The following is a 14,579-nucleotide window of genomic DNA, read 5'->3' as shown; positions in this document are numbered from 1 at the left end:
TTGACGTTGACGGAATAAAGGGACAACTACATGACGTAATATCTGGTCAATGTAACGCCTGGCTGTGAGATTACCTTGGCAAACGACGAGTTGGGACTTAAACCTATGGTTGATTGCTGCCCACACTATTACTCCACCTCCACCGTAACGATTGTGCTCCAAAACGCAATTGTTTGCGTAGCGTTCATGGCGTCGTCTATAGACGTTACACGCGGTCTACCTGAACGTGGTCTATCGATAGACGTTCCGGTGTCTCTAACACGTCGAATAAGACGCACAATTGTCGAATGAGAGACGTTAAAACGTCTAGCAACTTGTTCCTGCGTTCGCCCACATTCAAGCATAGCCAAAACCTGAGCCCTCTATTCAGAATTCAGCCTCGGCATTACGAAAACTAATGTTTTTTTCAGAGAATAGCTGAAAATATGGTTGTGTGTCGTATTACACATGTACATGTGCAAAAATCGTTCAATCAAACCACATGGTTTACATGCACGGACTGCACGAGGAAATCATAACCAGGTACATGAAGTGAACAAATGGCTGAATGAAATCGCGCGAGTTTTTGTTCACTGTGTTTGTCGGTCAGAGTACATGTAGATTTACTACATTTCACAACAATTAAAAGCGTTAGGAAAACAAGAGATCAAATTTCAAGACTTACTGACTAGCTCAAGGTCAAATTTCATTTCCGTACACAACACTGTGCATGTGGTCCAAATTCGAAAGCTGTAGCTTGAGAAATGTGAAAGTAGGTCACTAGATCAATCTTAAGGTCAAAGTTTAATTTGGTACACAAAACTATGCAAGTGGTCCAAATTTGAAGCCTGTAGCTACAGAAATGTGTAAGTAGGTCACTAGGTCAAAATCAAGGGTCAAATTTCACTTCAGAACACAAATCTATGCATGTGGTCCAAATCTGAAGCCTGTACCTTCAAAAATGTGAAAGTAGGTCACTAGGTCAATGTCAAGGTCAGTTTGTTTTGGTACACAATCCTATGCATGTGGTCTAAATTTGAAGCCTGTAGCTACAGAAATGTGAAAGTAGGTCACTAGGTCAATCTTAAGGTCAAAGTTCATTTCGGTACACAAAACTATGCATGTGGTCCAAATTTGAAGGCTGTAGCTTGAGAAATGTGAATATAGGTCACTAGGTCAAAATCAAGGTTAAATTTTATTTCAGAATACAGAACTATGCATGTGGTCCAAATTTGAAGCTTGTACCTTCAAAAATGTGAAAGTAGGTCACTAGGTCAATGTAAAGGTCAAAGTTTGTTTCGGTACATAAAACCATGCATGTGGTCCAAATTTGAAGGCTGTAGCTTGAGAAATGAGAAAGTAGGTCACTGGGTCAAAATCAAGGTCAAATTTCATTTCGGAACACAAAACTATGCATGTGGTCCAAATTTGAAGACTGTACCTTCAAAAATGTGAAAGTAGGTCACTAGGTCAAAATCAATGTCAAATTTCATTTTGAAACACGGAACTATGCATATGGTCCAAATTTGATACCTGTACCTTCAAAAATGTGAAAGTAGGTCACTAGGTCAAAATCAAGGTCAAAGTTTTTTCAAGTGCACAAAACTATGCAAGTGGTCCAAATTTGAAGGCTGTAGCTACAGAAATGTGAAAGTAGGTCACTAGGTCAAAATCAAGGTCAACTCATGTCAAGGTTCATCTTGCCACTCAAAAATATACATGTCCAAATTTGAATGTTGTAATTACTGACAAGAAGATTTTAAAAGCTTTTCCCTATATAAGTCTATATGAACCATGTGACCCCCGGGGCGGGGCCATATTTGACCCTAGGGGGATAATTTGAACAAACTTGGTAGAGAACCACTAGATGATGCTACATTACATGTATCAAAGCCCTAGGCTTTGTGGTTTGACAAGAAGATTTTCAAAGTTTTTTCCTATGTAAGTCTATGTAAACCATATGACCCCCAGGGTGGGGCCATATTTGACCCTAGGGGTAAAATTTGAACAATCTTAGCTGAAGACCACTAGATGATGTCACATACAAAATATCAAAGCCCTAGGCCCTGTAGTTTTGGACAAGAGGTTTTTCAAAGTTTTTCTCTATACAAGTCTATATAAACCATGTGACCCCCAGGGCGGGGCCATATTTGACCCCAGAGAAATAATTTGAATCATCTTGGTAGAGGACCACTAGATAATACTTCATACCAAATATCAAAGCCCTAGGCTCTGTGGTTTTGGACAAGAAGGTTTTCAAAGTTTTTCCCTATATAAATCTATGTAAATTATAGAAATAAACAAAGGGCCATAACTCACTCATAAATTGTTGAACCAGTCTGATTTTCAGGGGGACACAACTAGGGTACCAATACATCATTCTGACAAAGTTTGGTCAAAATCCCCCCAGTAGTTTTTGAGGAGATGCGATAACGAGAAATTGTTAACGGACGGACGGACGGATGGACGGACGGACTGACGGACGGACGGAATGACGGACGGACGGACCACGGACGCAGAGTGATTTTAATAGCCCACCATCTGATGATGGTGGGCTAAAAATAACGCCAAATTTCAATGAGGCGTTTCTTTATCTCGTCAGTATATAACGCATTATACTAAATTTTCTGTAAACACACGGCCATCATGGAAGGCACGTGCAGTTTTCCCACCAAAATAACTGAAGAAACGTCAGCTTCCCGTTTCATTTGGAAATCCATTATGGCGTATAAGATGGTCCAATATTTAATACAAATTTATAACGCAAATACTAAATTTTCTGTAAACTCGTGGACAATACCAAAATAATTGAAAAAACGTCTGCTTCCCGTTCCATTTGGAAATCCATTATGACGTATAAAATGGGCAGATATTTACGTGTTTTTATTCGTTAAGACTGGCTCTTTACAACTTGCGCCCACGTTCAACCAAATATTCGAAAAGTCTACTTACAAAAATGTATACTTAGACGATATATATATGGATCTAGCAATATGGTTTTGGAAAAATCCTGTTTAGTCAAGGGCATTTTTATTTTAAAACATACATGTATCATTGGCATGTCCCGACGCAAACAAGGCTTGTCATTTCTTTGAACACGATTTATCGAAAATTAGTCACGAGTTTTTAGAATAATGATATCACGCAGTACATGTTTTAGTAAACATGTTTTCAAACACTTTTAAAAATGCTAAGATGCAAAAATAACACACTGATCATTTTGGTCACATACTACATTTCGAGGGCTTGGTGCATAACTATTGTAAGTGTATATAAATAAAGAACAAGATACAATAGTTTTTGGCCAAGCCCTCGATTTGTACTTAAAGACTAACAGTTAATAAGACAGATATGCTTCGGAAACGATAACAAGTATTTCGCAAGTCTCATCTTTTTTTACAACATCATAAAACAGCTGAATTTGTCAGTGGTGATTTAAAGTAAAAAAAAGTTGCAGGGCTACCTATTACCCTACGGCTGGTGTTACGTGATCGTTTAGAATATCGTTCCTTCGCGTTGTGTCTTTGGTGGGTAATCAAGAACTCATGTGAAACGAGAAGAGATGGAAAATAAACAAACACACTGTCAGCTTTATATAATGTATTGATTGTTAACTAAAATGTGCAGAAATAATCACACGCGTTAGCCTCTCTCTGTATTTACGTATATACAAGTTAAAATAGGTAAAAATAGTCCCAAATGTCTTTCAATACAGCACACCCTGATGCAAAATTGGTGGCTGGAAAATAACGTGTATACTCTACAAGTATCTACCTAACAGTGCGCGCCACAATACCGTGGTATATGGGTTTTATAACGGCTACGTGACCTTTAACTGTCTAGACACGAGGACATAGTTATTATTAGCCTCCTTCTAAATATATGTTTGACCCATGCCCATTTGATCGGGTCAACCATTTGTCACGCGTATACCTGTGTGACCGGTTAAGGTATTTCATGTATAAACTGAAATATACGAATATACATGAAAGATGGAATGCTAGATATCATAATGATCAGGATAACAGTTAAAGTATAACATACCTACCATTTTCTTGAATCTGACGACAAACTAACAGAAGAGTTCACCCTGCAATTCAATTTATGTTTTTTCAATGATCATGGAAATATGTTTTCTTTGTGTAAATATTCAAATAAAAAGGACTTTCGCGATCTTTAGAATTAGCATTGCACTGATTTATATCCTTATTGATCCTTGATTTTGGCAATCTAACCAAACAATTCGGCAGAAAAACAGACAAAACACGTGCGCAACAGCTTAAATACATGTTGGGCTAGCAATTTCGTGCCATACCTTTGCAAAGAAAACGAGGGTAAAAACTGCAGTCAGTAAGTAAACTGTTTAATAGAGGACTGTCAGGGATCATTATGATACGAGGTTTCCTAGCGACTTATATATTTTCTTTAAAAGAACGTTTTGGAATGGGCTAGTGCCCTCACAAATATATGAAAGAAATTCCTGTGTCTATGGATGACGATGATATGTTACTGATACAAAGGCACTACGTCGCCGCCGGATAATGAAATGGGTACATGTGATTTATAAACATGCGAATCACAAGGATTCTGTACAATTGTTTTACTACATTGTATTTGTATGGGCAAAGAAAAATTCGACTCGTTTTAGGGAAAAGTAATCTCCATACAGAGAATTTGTTCTCAATTCAAGCACGTTTTCGTTTCAGCTTCGTTTTCATTCTGGAACTCTCGTTAGCTGCAATGCATTCTATTTCTTTTCCCTGTTCACTTTTGGTGCGTATGCAAAACTGCCATTACAAGTATATGAAATTATTGTCCGAAAATGTCTATATAAATTTGTCTACCAATGGCATGCTGGCGTAGTGGTAAGCTCTCCAGCTTTTACGCACGTCAGCATGGGTTTGAATTCTGCTCAGACCATCAATATTAATTCTATGTAATGTAATTGTATCCATATTACCTGTATCTTTTTTCGCGTACAGGTGACAGTTTCTTGAAATGTCCGTTTATTGAATAAAACACTAAGTCTTGTCCTACTAGCGAAAATTTTACTGTTGACATTTCGTAGAACGATTTTGCAGAACTATTATGCATGAACGAAGAAGTATAAAATATTTTTATAGCATTTTGGCATGAAGAAGAATATTAATGTTAAGTAGTAGAGAAGTTTTTCATGAAATTGAACGAAAATCACGATATTAATGCGTGACAATTTTCCCATCGTGAAATACGAAATGTTATGGTAATACAGAGGACTTCTTCTTACAACAACGAGATGGATCTGCGCATGCGATATCAATTAATAAATTAAATGATTATCGTTATTTAATTCATTTACTGAAAATTAATTACGGAAACACATGGAATATTCATGAGTTCTAGGTCAGTGCATTAAAACGCCACGTTCCAGTTGGATACATGGTGGGAAAAATGGAAGAATTAATCGGTCTCCGCAGATTTTATCGACATCTACGCGTGTGCGAGATACAGTAAATAATCGGTGGCACGATTAGATTACGTCGGGACATCTTGATTGACATCATTCTTTCCGCAATCAACGACGCTCTCATTTCTATTTAAAGCATGATCCAGACTGCAAATTCAACAAGAAGATACATGACAAAAAGAATATTTAATGGACAGAAATAAAAACAAGAGGACCATGATGGTCCTAAATCGCTCACCTCTTCCCACATGATCCAGTTTTGAGTATGATGTTGTTTTTTCTATTATTTGACATAGTGACCTAGTTTTTGAGCTCATGTGACCCAGTTTTGAACTTGACCTAGATATTATCAAGATAAAATTCTGACCAATTTTCATGAAGATCCATTGAAAAATATGGTCTCTAGAGAGGTCACAAGGTTTTTCTATTTTTTTACCTAGTTTTTTAAGGCATGTGACCCAGTTTCAAACTTGATCTAGATATCATCAAGGTGAACATTCTGACCAATTTTCATGAAGATCCATTCAAGGGTATGGCCTCTAGAGAGGTCACAAGGTTTTTCTATTTCATGATCTACTGACCTAGTTTTTGATCGCAGTTGACCCAGTTTCAAACTTGGCCTAGATATCATCAAGATAAACATTCAGACCAACTTACATACAGATTACATGAAAAACATGGCCTCTAGAGAGGTCACAAGGTTTTTTCATTATTTGACCTACTGACCTACTTTTTGAGGGCACGTAACCCACTTTCAAACTTGACCTAGATATCATCAAGATGAACATTCTGACCAATTTTTATGGAGATCCATTCAAAAATATGGCCTCTAGAGAGGTCACAAGGTTTTTCTATTTTTAGACCTACTGACCTAGTTTTTGACCGCACGTGACCCAGTTTCAAACTTGACCTAGATATTATCAAGGTGAACGTTCTGACCAATTTTCATGAAGATCTCGTGAAATATATGGCCTCTAGAAAGGTCACAAGGTTTTTCTACTTTTAGACCTACTGACCTAGTTTTCGAACGCACGTGACCCAGTTTCGAACTTGACCTAGATATCATCAAGATGAACATTCAGACCGTCTTTCATACAGATCCCATGAAAAATATTGCCTTTAGAGAGGTCACAAGGTTTTTCTATTATTTGACCTACTGACCTAGTTTTTGATGGCATGTGACCCAGTTTCGAACTTGACCTAGATATCATCAAGGTGAACGTTCTGACCAACTTTCATGAAGATCTTGTGAAATATATGGCCTATAGAGAGGTCACAAGGTTTTTCTATTTTTAGACCTACTGACCTAGTTTTTCAAGGCACGTGACCCAGTTTCGAACTTGACCTAGATATCATCAAGGTGAACATTCTGACTAATTTTCATGAAGATCCATTGAAAATTATGGCCTCTAGAGAGGTCACAAGGTTTTTCTATTTTTAGACCTACTGACCTAGTTTTCGACGGCACGTGACCCAGTTTCGAACTTGGCCTAGAATTTACCAAGATGAACATTCTGACCCATTTTCATAAAGATCTCATGAAAACTGTGACCTCTAGAGATGTCACAAGGAAAAGTTTACGGACGGACGACGGACGCTGCGCGATCACAAAAGCTCACCTTGTCACTTCGTGACAGGTCAGCTAAACAAGAGCTGTCAGAGGACAGCAACGCTCGACTATTCAACAGCCTTGTCGACTGAATGAATACGAAAGTCGAAAAAGGGGCATAATTTTGTAAAAAAGCAAAATAGAGTTATGGACCTGTGCAATGTAAGTCAGTTTATCACAGTGAATAAGTGTGTGAAGTTTCAATCCATTCCCACAAGTGGTTACTGAGATACCAGCTTACATACAAAACCTTAACCAAAAATTTCTAAGTCGAAAAAGGGGCATAATTTTGTAAAAAAGCAAAATAGAGTTATGGGACCTGTGCAGTGTAAGTCAGTTTATCACAGTGAATAAGTGTGTGAAGTTTCAATCCATTCCCACAAGTGGTTACTGAGATACCAGCTTACATACAAAACCTTAACCAAAAATTTCTAAGTTGAAAAAGGGGCATAATTTTGTAAAAAAGCAGAATAGAGTTATGGGACCTGTGCAATGTAAGTCAGTTTATCACAGTGAATAAGTGTGTGAAGTTTCAATCCATTCCCACATGTGGTTGCTGAGATACCAGCTTACATACAAAACTTAACCAAATCGGGACGCGGACGCGGACGCCGACGCCGACGCGGACGCCGACGCATGGGCGAGTCCAATAGCTCTACTATTCTATGAATAGTCGAGATAAAAAAGATCATACTTTTTTGGTCAAAAAATTTTTTGGACAGGCGCATTTCTAGTGGGTCGGGCGGAAGTGGCAAACAAACAAAATTTTAATTTAGGCCTTATTTGAATATCCCGGTTGTTTTAACTTTAAATACTTCGATGCAATGTTTACACAAGAGATTGTCAACTGCAGGGGAATTCCAGTTACAGGGTGCGCATGCGCAGAAACTGAGGCCCCTTGAAGGTAAACATCAGTCAATTGATGCTTCCATTTACAGACGATACAGTAAAAACATTCCGATAGTAATAAATAAACAAGAGGGCCATAAAGGCCCTGTATCGCTCACCTGACCTATTGACCTAAAGATCATCAAGATAGTTTCATTAAGATATGGTCTAAAGTGTAAACTAACTTTCCTTTGATTTGACCTGGTGACCTAGTTTTTGATCCCATATGACCCAGATTCGAACTTGACCTAAAGATCATCAAGACTAACATTCTGACTAAGTTTCATGAAGATACAGTCATAAATGTGGCCTCTAGAGTGTTAACAAGCTTTTCCATTGATTTGACCCAGTGACCTAGTTTTTGACCCGACATGACCCAGATTCGAACTTTACCTAAAGATCATCAAGATTAACATTCTGACTAAGTTTCATAAAGATACAGTCATAAATGTGGCCTCTAGAGTGTTAACAAGCTTTTCCTTTGATTTGACCCGGTGACCTAGTTTTTGACCCCACCTGACCCAGATTTGAACATTACCTATAGATCATCAAGATCAACATTCTGACCAAGTTTCATTAAGATATGATCACAAATGTGGCCTCTAGAGTGTTAACTAGCTTTTCCTTTGATTTGACCTGGTGACCTAGTTTTTGACCCTACATGACCCAGATTCAAATTGGACTTTGAGATCATCATGAGTAACATTCTGACCAAGTTTCATGAAGATATAGTTATAAATGTGGCCTCTACATTTTTAACAAGCTTTTCCTTTGATTTGACCTGGTGACCTAGTTTCTGAACCCAGATGACCCAATATCGAAATCATCCAAGATTTTATTAAGGGTAACATTCTGACCAAGTTTCATTAAGATTGGGCCAAAATTGTGACCTCTAGAGTGTTAACAAGTTTTTCCTTTGATTTGACCTGGTGACCTAGTTTTTAACCCCAGATGACCCAATATCAAACTTGTCCAAGATTTTATTGAGTATAACATTCTGACCAAGTTTCATTAAGATTGGGCCAAAACTGTGACCTCTAGAGTGTTAACAAGCTTTTCCTTTGATTTGACCCGGTGACCTAGTTATTGACCCCAGATGACCCAATATCGAATTCATCCAAGATTTTACTAAGGGTAACATTCTGACCAAGTTTCATTAAGATTGGGCCAAAACTGTGACCTCTAGAGTGTTAACAAGCTTTTCCTTTGATTTGACTTGGTGACCTAGTTTTTGACCCCAGATGACCCAATATCGAACTCGTTCAAGATTTTATTGAGAGTAACATTCTGACCAAGTTTCATTAAGATTGGGCCAAAATTGTGACCTCTAGAGTGTTAACAGTCAAATTGTTGACGACGGACGACGGATGGGCGACGGATGGACGACTGATGACGACGGACACAGGGCGATCACAAAAGCTCACCTTGAGCATTTCATGCTCAGGTGAGCTAAAAACAATGGAAGTCAGAAAAAATCTACCTATTCACTATACTACGGCATTAAATCATCAATTAAAAATAAGAACCAAAATAGACAGGGATTTACCTATGATACCGTCTATCAATCAAATGTTTAGCAGCAGTGTCCATGCCCGAGTGGTCAGGGCGTTAGACTACCAATTTTGAGACCGGTCTTGATCTTTTTTTTTTTTAAAAATGTTGTTAATTACTTAATTTTCTTTTTTGTAATATTACCAGTCCGCTGAATAAGTCACGTCATTTTAGCGTGACGTTGCAAACGTCATTCAAACGTAATTAGACGTAACTGTAATGAGCAAATTATAAATCTAATATATGTTAAGTTCTTGAAATATACTTTTCAAATCATCATCACACCTTAGAATTGTGTTTTAATTTTGAATATATATAACGAAAGGTTACAACTGTAACAATGAAAGGTCCGGAAAACTACTCTGACTAACTGAGATATTTATGGAATTAATTGCCCTGTTTGAAGCCTCATCTACATTTTTGTTATGAACGAAAGTTTACTGGCACGCGAGTAGTCCCCGGACAGCAGTAGTCCCCTAACACGTTCCCGCAACGCTCTGTTTTCGCGATTCGTCTACATATTTTTGTGCCTAATGATGCAGACGTTTGTTTTGGAGAAGTTTATAAAGTTTATTTTTTCACAGGTAATCATATGAGTATAATAATCGTAGAAATCCTTCCGCATGGTTACTTGTTTACATTTTCACTTGCGGGGGCTTCCGTTTTTTTGCGCATGCGCAAAAAAGGCCGGTCTGGAGGGTTTAAAAATTAAGGCTACATGTTTTTACTTCACGACTAGCAGATACACACACTTTCAACAAGAAAACATATTTTCTTTGTGACAACAATACTAGTATGCCAAAATATTTCATAATTTGTTCGATTAGCCAGTTATTGTCCATGACTTAAGCTTAATTATTCTATTTTCTGTTGTCGCAATTTTCCGCGTGGCTGGGACAAATAAATTTGACGCAAACGTTCGATCTTTTTACTTTTTACAGTTGTCTTATAAAATATCATTTGTCTTTTTCATAATTCCAGCTCATATGGGCAGTTCCCGATAAATATATTCATGAAAAAATGGTGTCCGGGCATCGAGCATGTTAAAATTAAGAAATAATATTTCTCATCCAGTGATTTGTAGTTAAATAAATCATTGTTTGGAGTTCAGATGCGAAGGAATTATATCACGAGGGCGCAGCCCCAGTGATATAATAATACGCATCTGAACGACAAACAATGATTTATTCAAGAGCAAATCACTGGATGAGATATATTATTTCGATTCTAACACATTAAACATGATTTTTAAGTACATCCTTGACGACATTCATTAAATATTTGCCCGTTTTCAATCGGTTTCTTTTCTAGCGCGCCGCTATGCCGTTTGACGCCATGACGTAATAACTGTGACGTCAGAACAGTGATTTGTTGTCTTATAATTCACAGTTTTCTGTCTTCTTTGTTTAATAAGAAAATGAATCGGATCGTGTTAGAATTTGACGTTCTACAGACCCCTTTTCGGGCCTTGCTAATTCCCCGCGAACGTGACATCATTTCACAGAAAAACCCCTAAACTGGTAATACTGCAGACAAGCTTACTGTCGCTGAGTGGCTGCTTTTTAATTTCTGACTTTTGCAGCCACCGCGTTACAGTCTGACCGTCACAATATAAAACAAACTGTATACATTAGCTTTTGAGGACGAAATATATGCGATTTCTGTCCAGGGACTACTCGCGTGCCAGTAATACACTACTCACGTGCCAGTAATACGAATTCTGCATGGTGTTAACGAAGAACCTAGCTTTTTTCTGTGAAAAATGTATGTTTCTACTATGTTTTGTTTGAATGTTACTGTCAAAAAATAGTGATTTCGGTCCTGAAACTACTGGGAAACCAGTACTGGTACTCTCCCTTTATAATTAGATAAAATATTAAGGAAATTATATTGCTAAAGTATCACATAGGTATTTAGTTACAAGGTAAAGCGCTCGCTTCAGGTGTAAGAGGTCGTGGGTTCGAATCCCAGCCTCCACTTGAACTTTTATCTTTTTTTATTACTTTTTTAAAATCTATATAACACAGCTTAAGGACTTAAAATCAATATAAAAGTCCCATATACCGTGGGGTACAGTAATCAGATAAACTACTGTTTACAAGCTAGACAAATACACGATGTGAAAGGTGCTTGTCTGAAGTGTTGCATAATATGATTGTAAGGTGCTGTACGGTACCGTATGTAACGGAACGGAAGATAGCCACACCCTGTACGATTTATGGGAAAAGTAGTAATGGTTAATTACATAATTTAAAATCAAAATTATAAAAGATTTTCAGTCAAAACAATTTTAAAGCTGCTTAAAAATCCATTTATCGGAAACTGGTACTGTAGATAAACCAATTAACGTTAATTAGACTGCCCTTTCGGAGCCCCTGTTTTGGACGCATGCGCAGATAAGGCCGGTATTGTTTACATCCTTGCAAAGAGTAAAGACTAGGGTTTAACGATTTGTAGATTACTTTTGTAAACAATTTGTATTTAAAAATAAATATATTGAAAACCCTCATTTTTTATCGGAAACTGGTCTGAAACCAGTAGAGTGGTGGAACCTATGCTCGTGGTATTCCTATGCTCGCGGTATTTCGATAAATATGCTCGCTGCAGAAGCACTGATAAAAATATTTCATCATGCTATGTTCAACACCGACCAGTGGTGAAATGCCTTTACAACAAATGCAGCGATAGCCGCGCGTGCCGCTCACGTGACGTATACAGCAGCCGATACATTTTACGCAATCTGTATCCGTCGCACAAATCTCACACAAATATGTCAAAATCACTAAACTAAAGTTAGTTTTTTAGAAATCATGCATTACATTCAGATATAAGATACATTTAAGAGCAAGATGTGATGAATGTGACGCCTGGCTACACAACGAGTGCCTTTCGAACCATGAAAAGATCGATGTTGATCTTAGTATTTTGACAAAGTCCAAATGGTTCTTTCTGAGATGTAGGGAGGAGTAAATTTCCTACACACAAAAGAAGTGCAGAAAACATTAGCGAGTTAATCACTGTCGTTGTTTGAATCTTTAATACTTGAACATTCTGTTTTTAAACAACATTATTACACGTTTTTAAGCTTTGTTCTAATAGTGACTCTATTTCTGAAAGGGAAATATAGAGTGGTGGAACCTATGCTCGCGGTATGCCTGTGCTCGCAGTATTTCGATAAATACGCACTCTGCAGAAGCACAGATAAAAATATTTCATCATACTAAGTTCAACACAGACCAGTTGTGAAATGCCTTTACAACAAACGTGGCGATAGCCGCGCGTGCCGCTCACGTGACGTATACAGCAACCGATACATTTTACGCAATCTGTTTTCGTCGCACAAATCTCAGACAAATACGTCAAAATCACCCAGCTAAAGATAGTCTTTTAGAAATCATGTATTGAATTCAGATATAAGATACATTTAAGAGCAATATGTGATGAATGTGACACCTGGCTACACTACGAGTGCCTGTCGAACCATGAAAAGATCAATGTTGATCATAGTATTTTGACGAAGTCCAAATGGCTCTTGCTGAGATGTAGGGAGGAGTAATTATCCTACACACCAAAGAAGTGTAGGAAACATTAGTGAGTTAATCACTGTCGTTGTTTGAATCATTAATTCTTGAACATTCTGTTTTTATATTGCATTATTATACGTTTTTAAGCTTTGTTCTAATAGTGATTCCATTTCTGTAAGAGAAATATACACATAGAGGCACATACTAATTTTTATCCTTATTTCTTTTGTTTTTCACATAATAAATGAGTAATATTCCAAATATTATACTCGCATATGCTTGATTGTTCATTTTTAGCCTGCTGAAATTTTGTTTCATTCTTAGTTTGATAGATATATCATACCGCCAGCATAGGTTCCCTTCAGGGCGAAATTTCACATTTTCACGTATGCCGTGTCGATAGCTCACAAGACGACTAAGTCATGTGATGACGCACATCAACAATATGTTTCGATAAAAGGAGGATAACTTTATGTTTTTGCATAGGCAAATCGAAATAATAATCTTTTCTTGCTTCTTAAAAGGATAATATATTTACAAAATACCGCGAGCATAGGTTCCATCACTCTACACATAGAGGCACATACTAAATTTTATCCCCATTTATTTTGTTTTTCACATAATAAATGAGTAATGTTCTAAATATTATATTCGCATATGCTTGCTTGTTCATTTTTAGCCTGCTGATTTTTTTTTTTCGTCCTTAGTTTAATCGATATTACATACCGCCAGCATAGGTTCCATTCAGGGCGAATTTTCACCTTTTCACGTATGCCGTGTCGATAGCTCACGAGACGACCAAGTCACGTGATGACGCAAATCAACAATATGTTTCGATAAAAGGAGGATAACTTTAAGTTTTTGCATAGGCAAATCGAAATAATATTTTTTTCTTGCTTCTTAAAAAGGTTATATATGTACAAAATACCGCGAGCATAGGTTCCACCACTCTAGTCTAATTATGAGACCTCGGGTAGACCGATTTTACATTCTGATATTTCACGTTATCTACCTTTATCGACCAGTCAAAAAAATATATGATATTCAACTCTTGAGTACAATTATTTGGACTATTCTGGGACCAGACGAATAGCTGTCGTGTTTTCGCCTCGCCAACACGACGCCACCATAGCGTACAGATTGATACTTTCTATACAGAGGCAAATATAACAAAAATCCATGATTATACATACCAGCACTTCTTCGGTTGCTGGTTTCGTTTCGTCTAATCAGACTAATGGCCGTAGTCTCTCCAGTAACATTCTATGGGTAGGCCTAAAGTGCGAAAATAAGGTTATTTTCGCGAAAATAAGATTTTTTTAGGAAAATAAACCATATATATTTTTTATTATATATCTAATTAAAATTTATTTTATATCATTATATTGAGACGATCATTTGATACTTATAAAACAGAACTAAACGATTTTAGTCCAACAATTAGGAAATTATGGAAAACAGACACTTCACCCCGATGACATTTCACCCCATGACAATTCACCCCTGTTTTGGATGACATTTCACCCCGATGTCACTTCACCCCAAAATTTCATTTTTTTGGAAGTGACATTTCACCCCATTT

At 37.2% G+C, this 14,579-nt stretch overlaps 1 protein-coding gene across 3 annotated transcripts in view; it reads right to left on the bottom strand.

The window, feature by feature from the left end:
- LOC123554806 (FUN14 domain-containing protein 1A-like) overlaps positions 1-14,341 on the bottom strand; it is a 90,374-nt gene extending 76,033 nt beyond the window's left edge. For 2 of the 3 annotated variants that reach the window (XM_045345155.2, XM_045345160.2), the window contains exon 1: positions 14,191-14,341. The gene's annotated coding sequence lies outside the window, so the exon portion shown is untranslated. Of the gene's footprint in view, positions 1-4,023; positions 4,046-14,190 lie in introns of those variants that run through there. The other variant, XM_053547719.1, reaches the window with a different exon arrangement.
- Between the last annotated feature and the right edge of the window lie 238 nt (positions 14,342-14,579).

Source organism: Mercenaria mercenaria, chromosome 7 (assembly GCF_021730395.1).
Source record: "Mercenaria mercenaria strain notata chromosome 7, MADL_Memer_1, whole genome shotgun sequence".
Lineage (NCBI taxonomy): Eukaryota > Metazoa > Mollusca > Bivalvia > Venerida > Veneridae > Mercenaria > Mercenaria mercenaria.
This window is presented reverse-complemented; position numbering and strand designations above follow the sequence as displayed.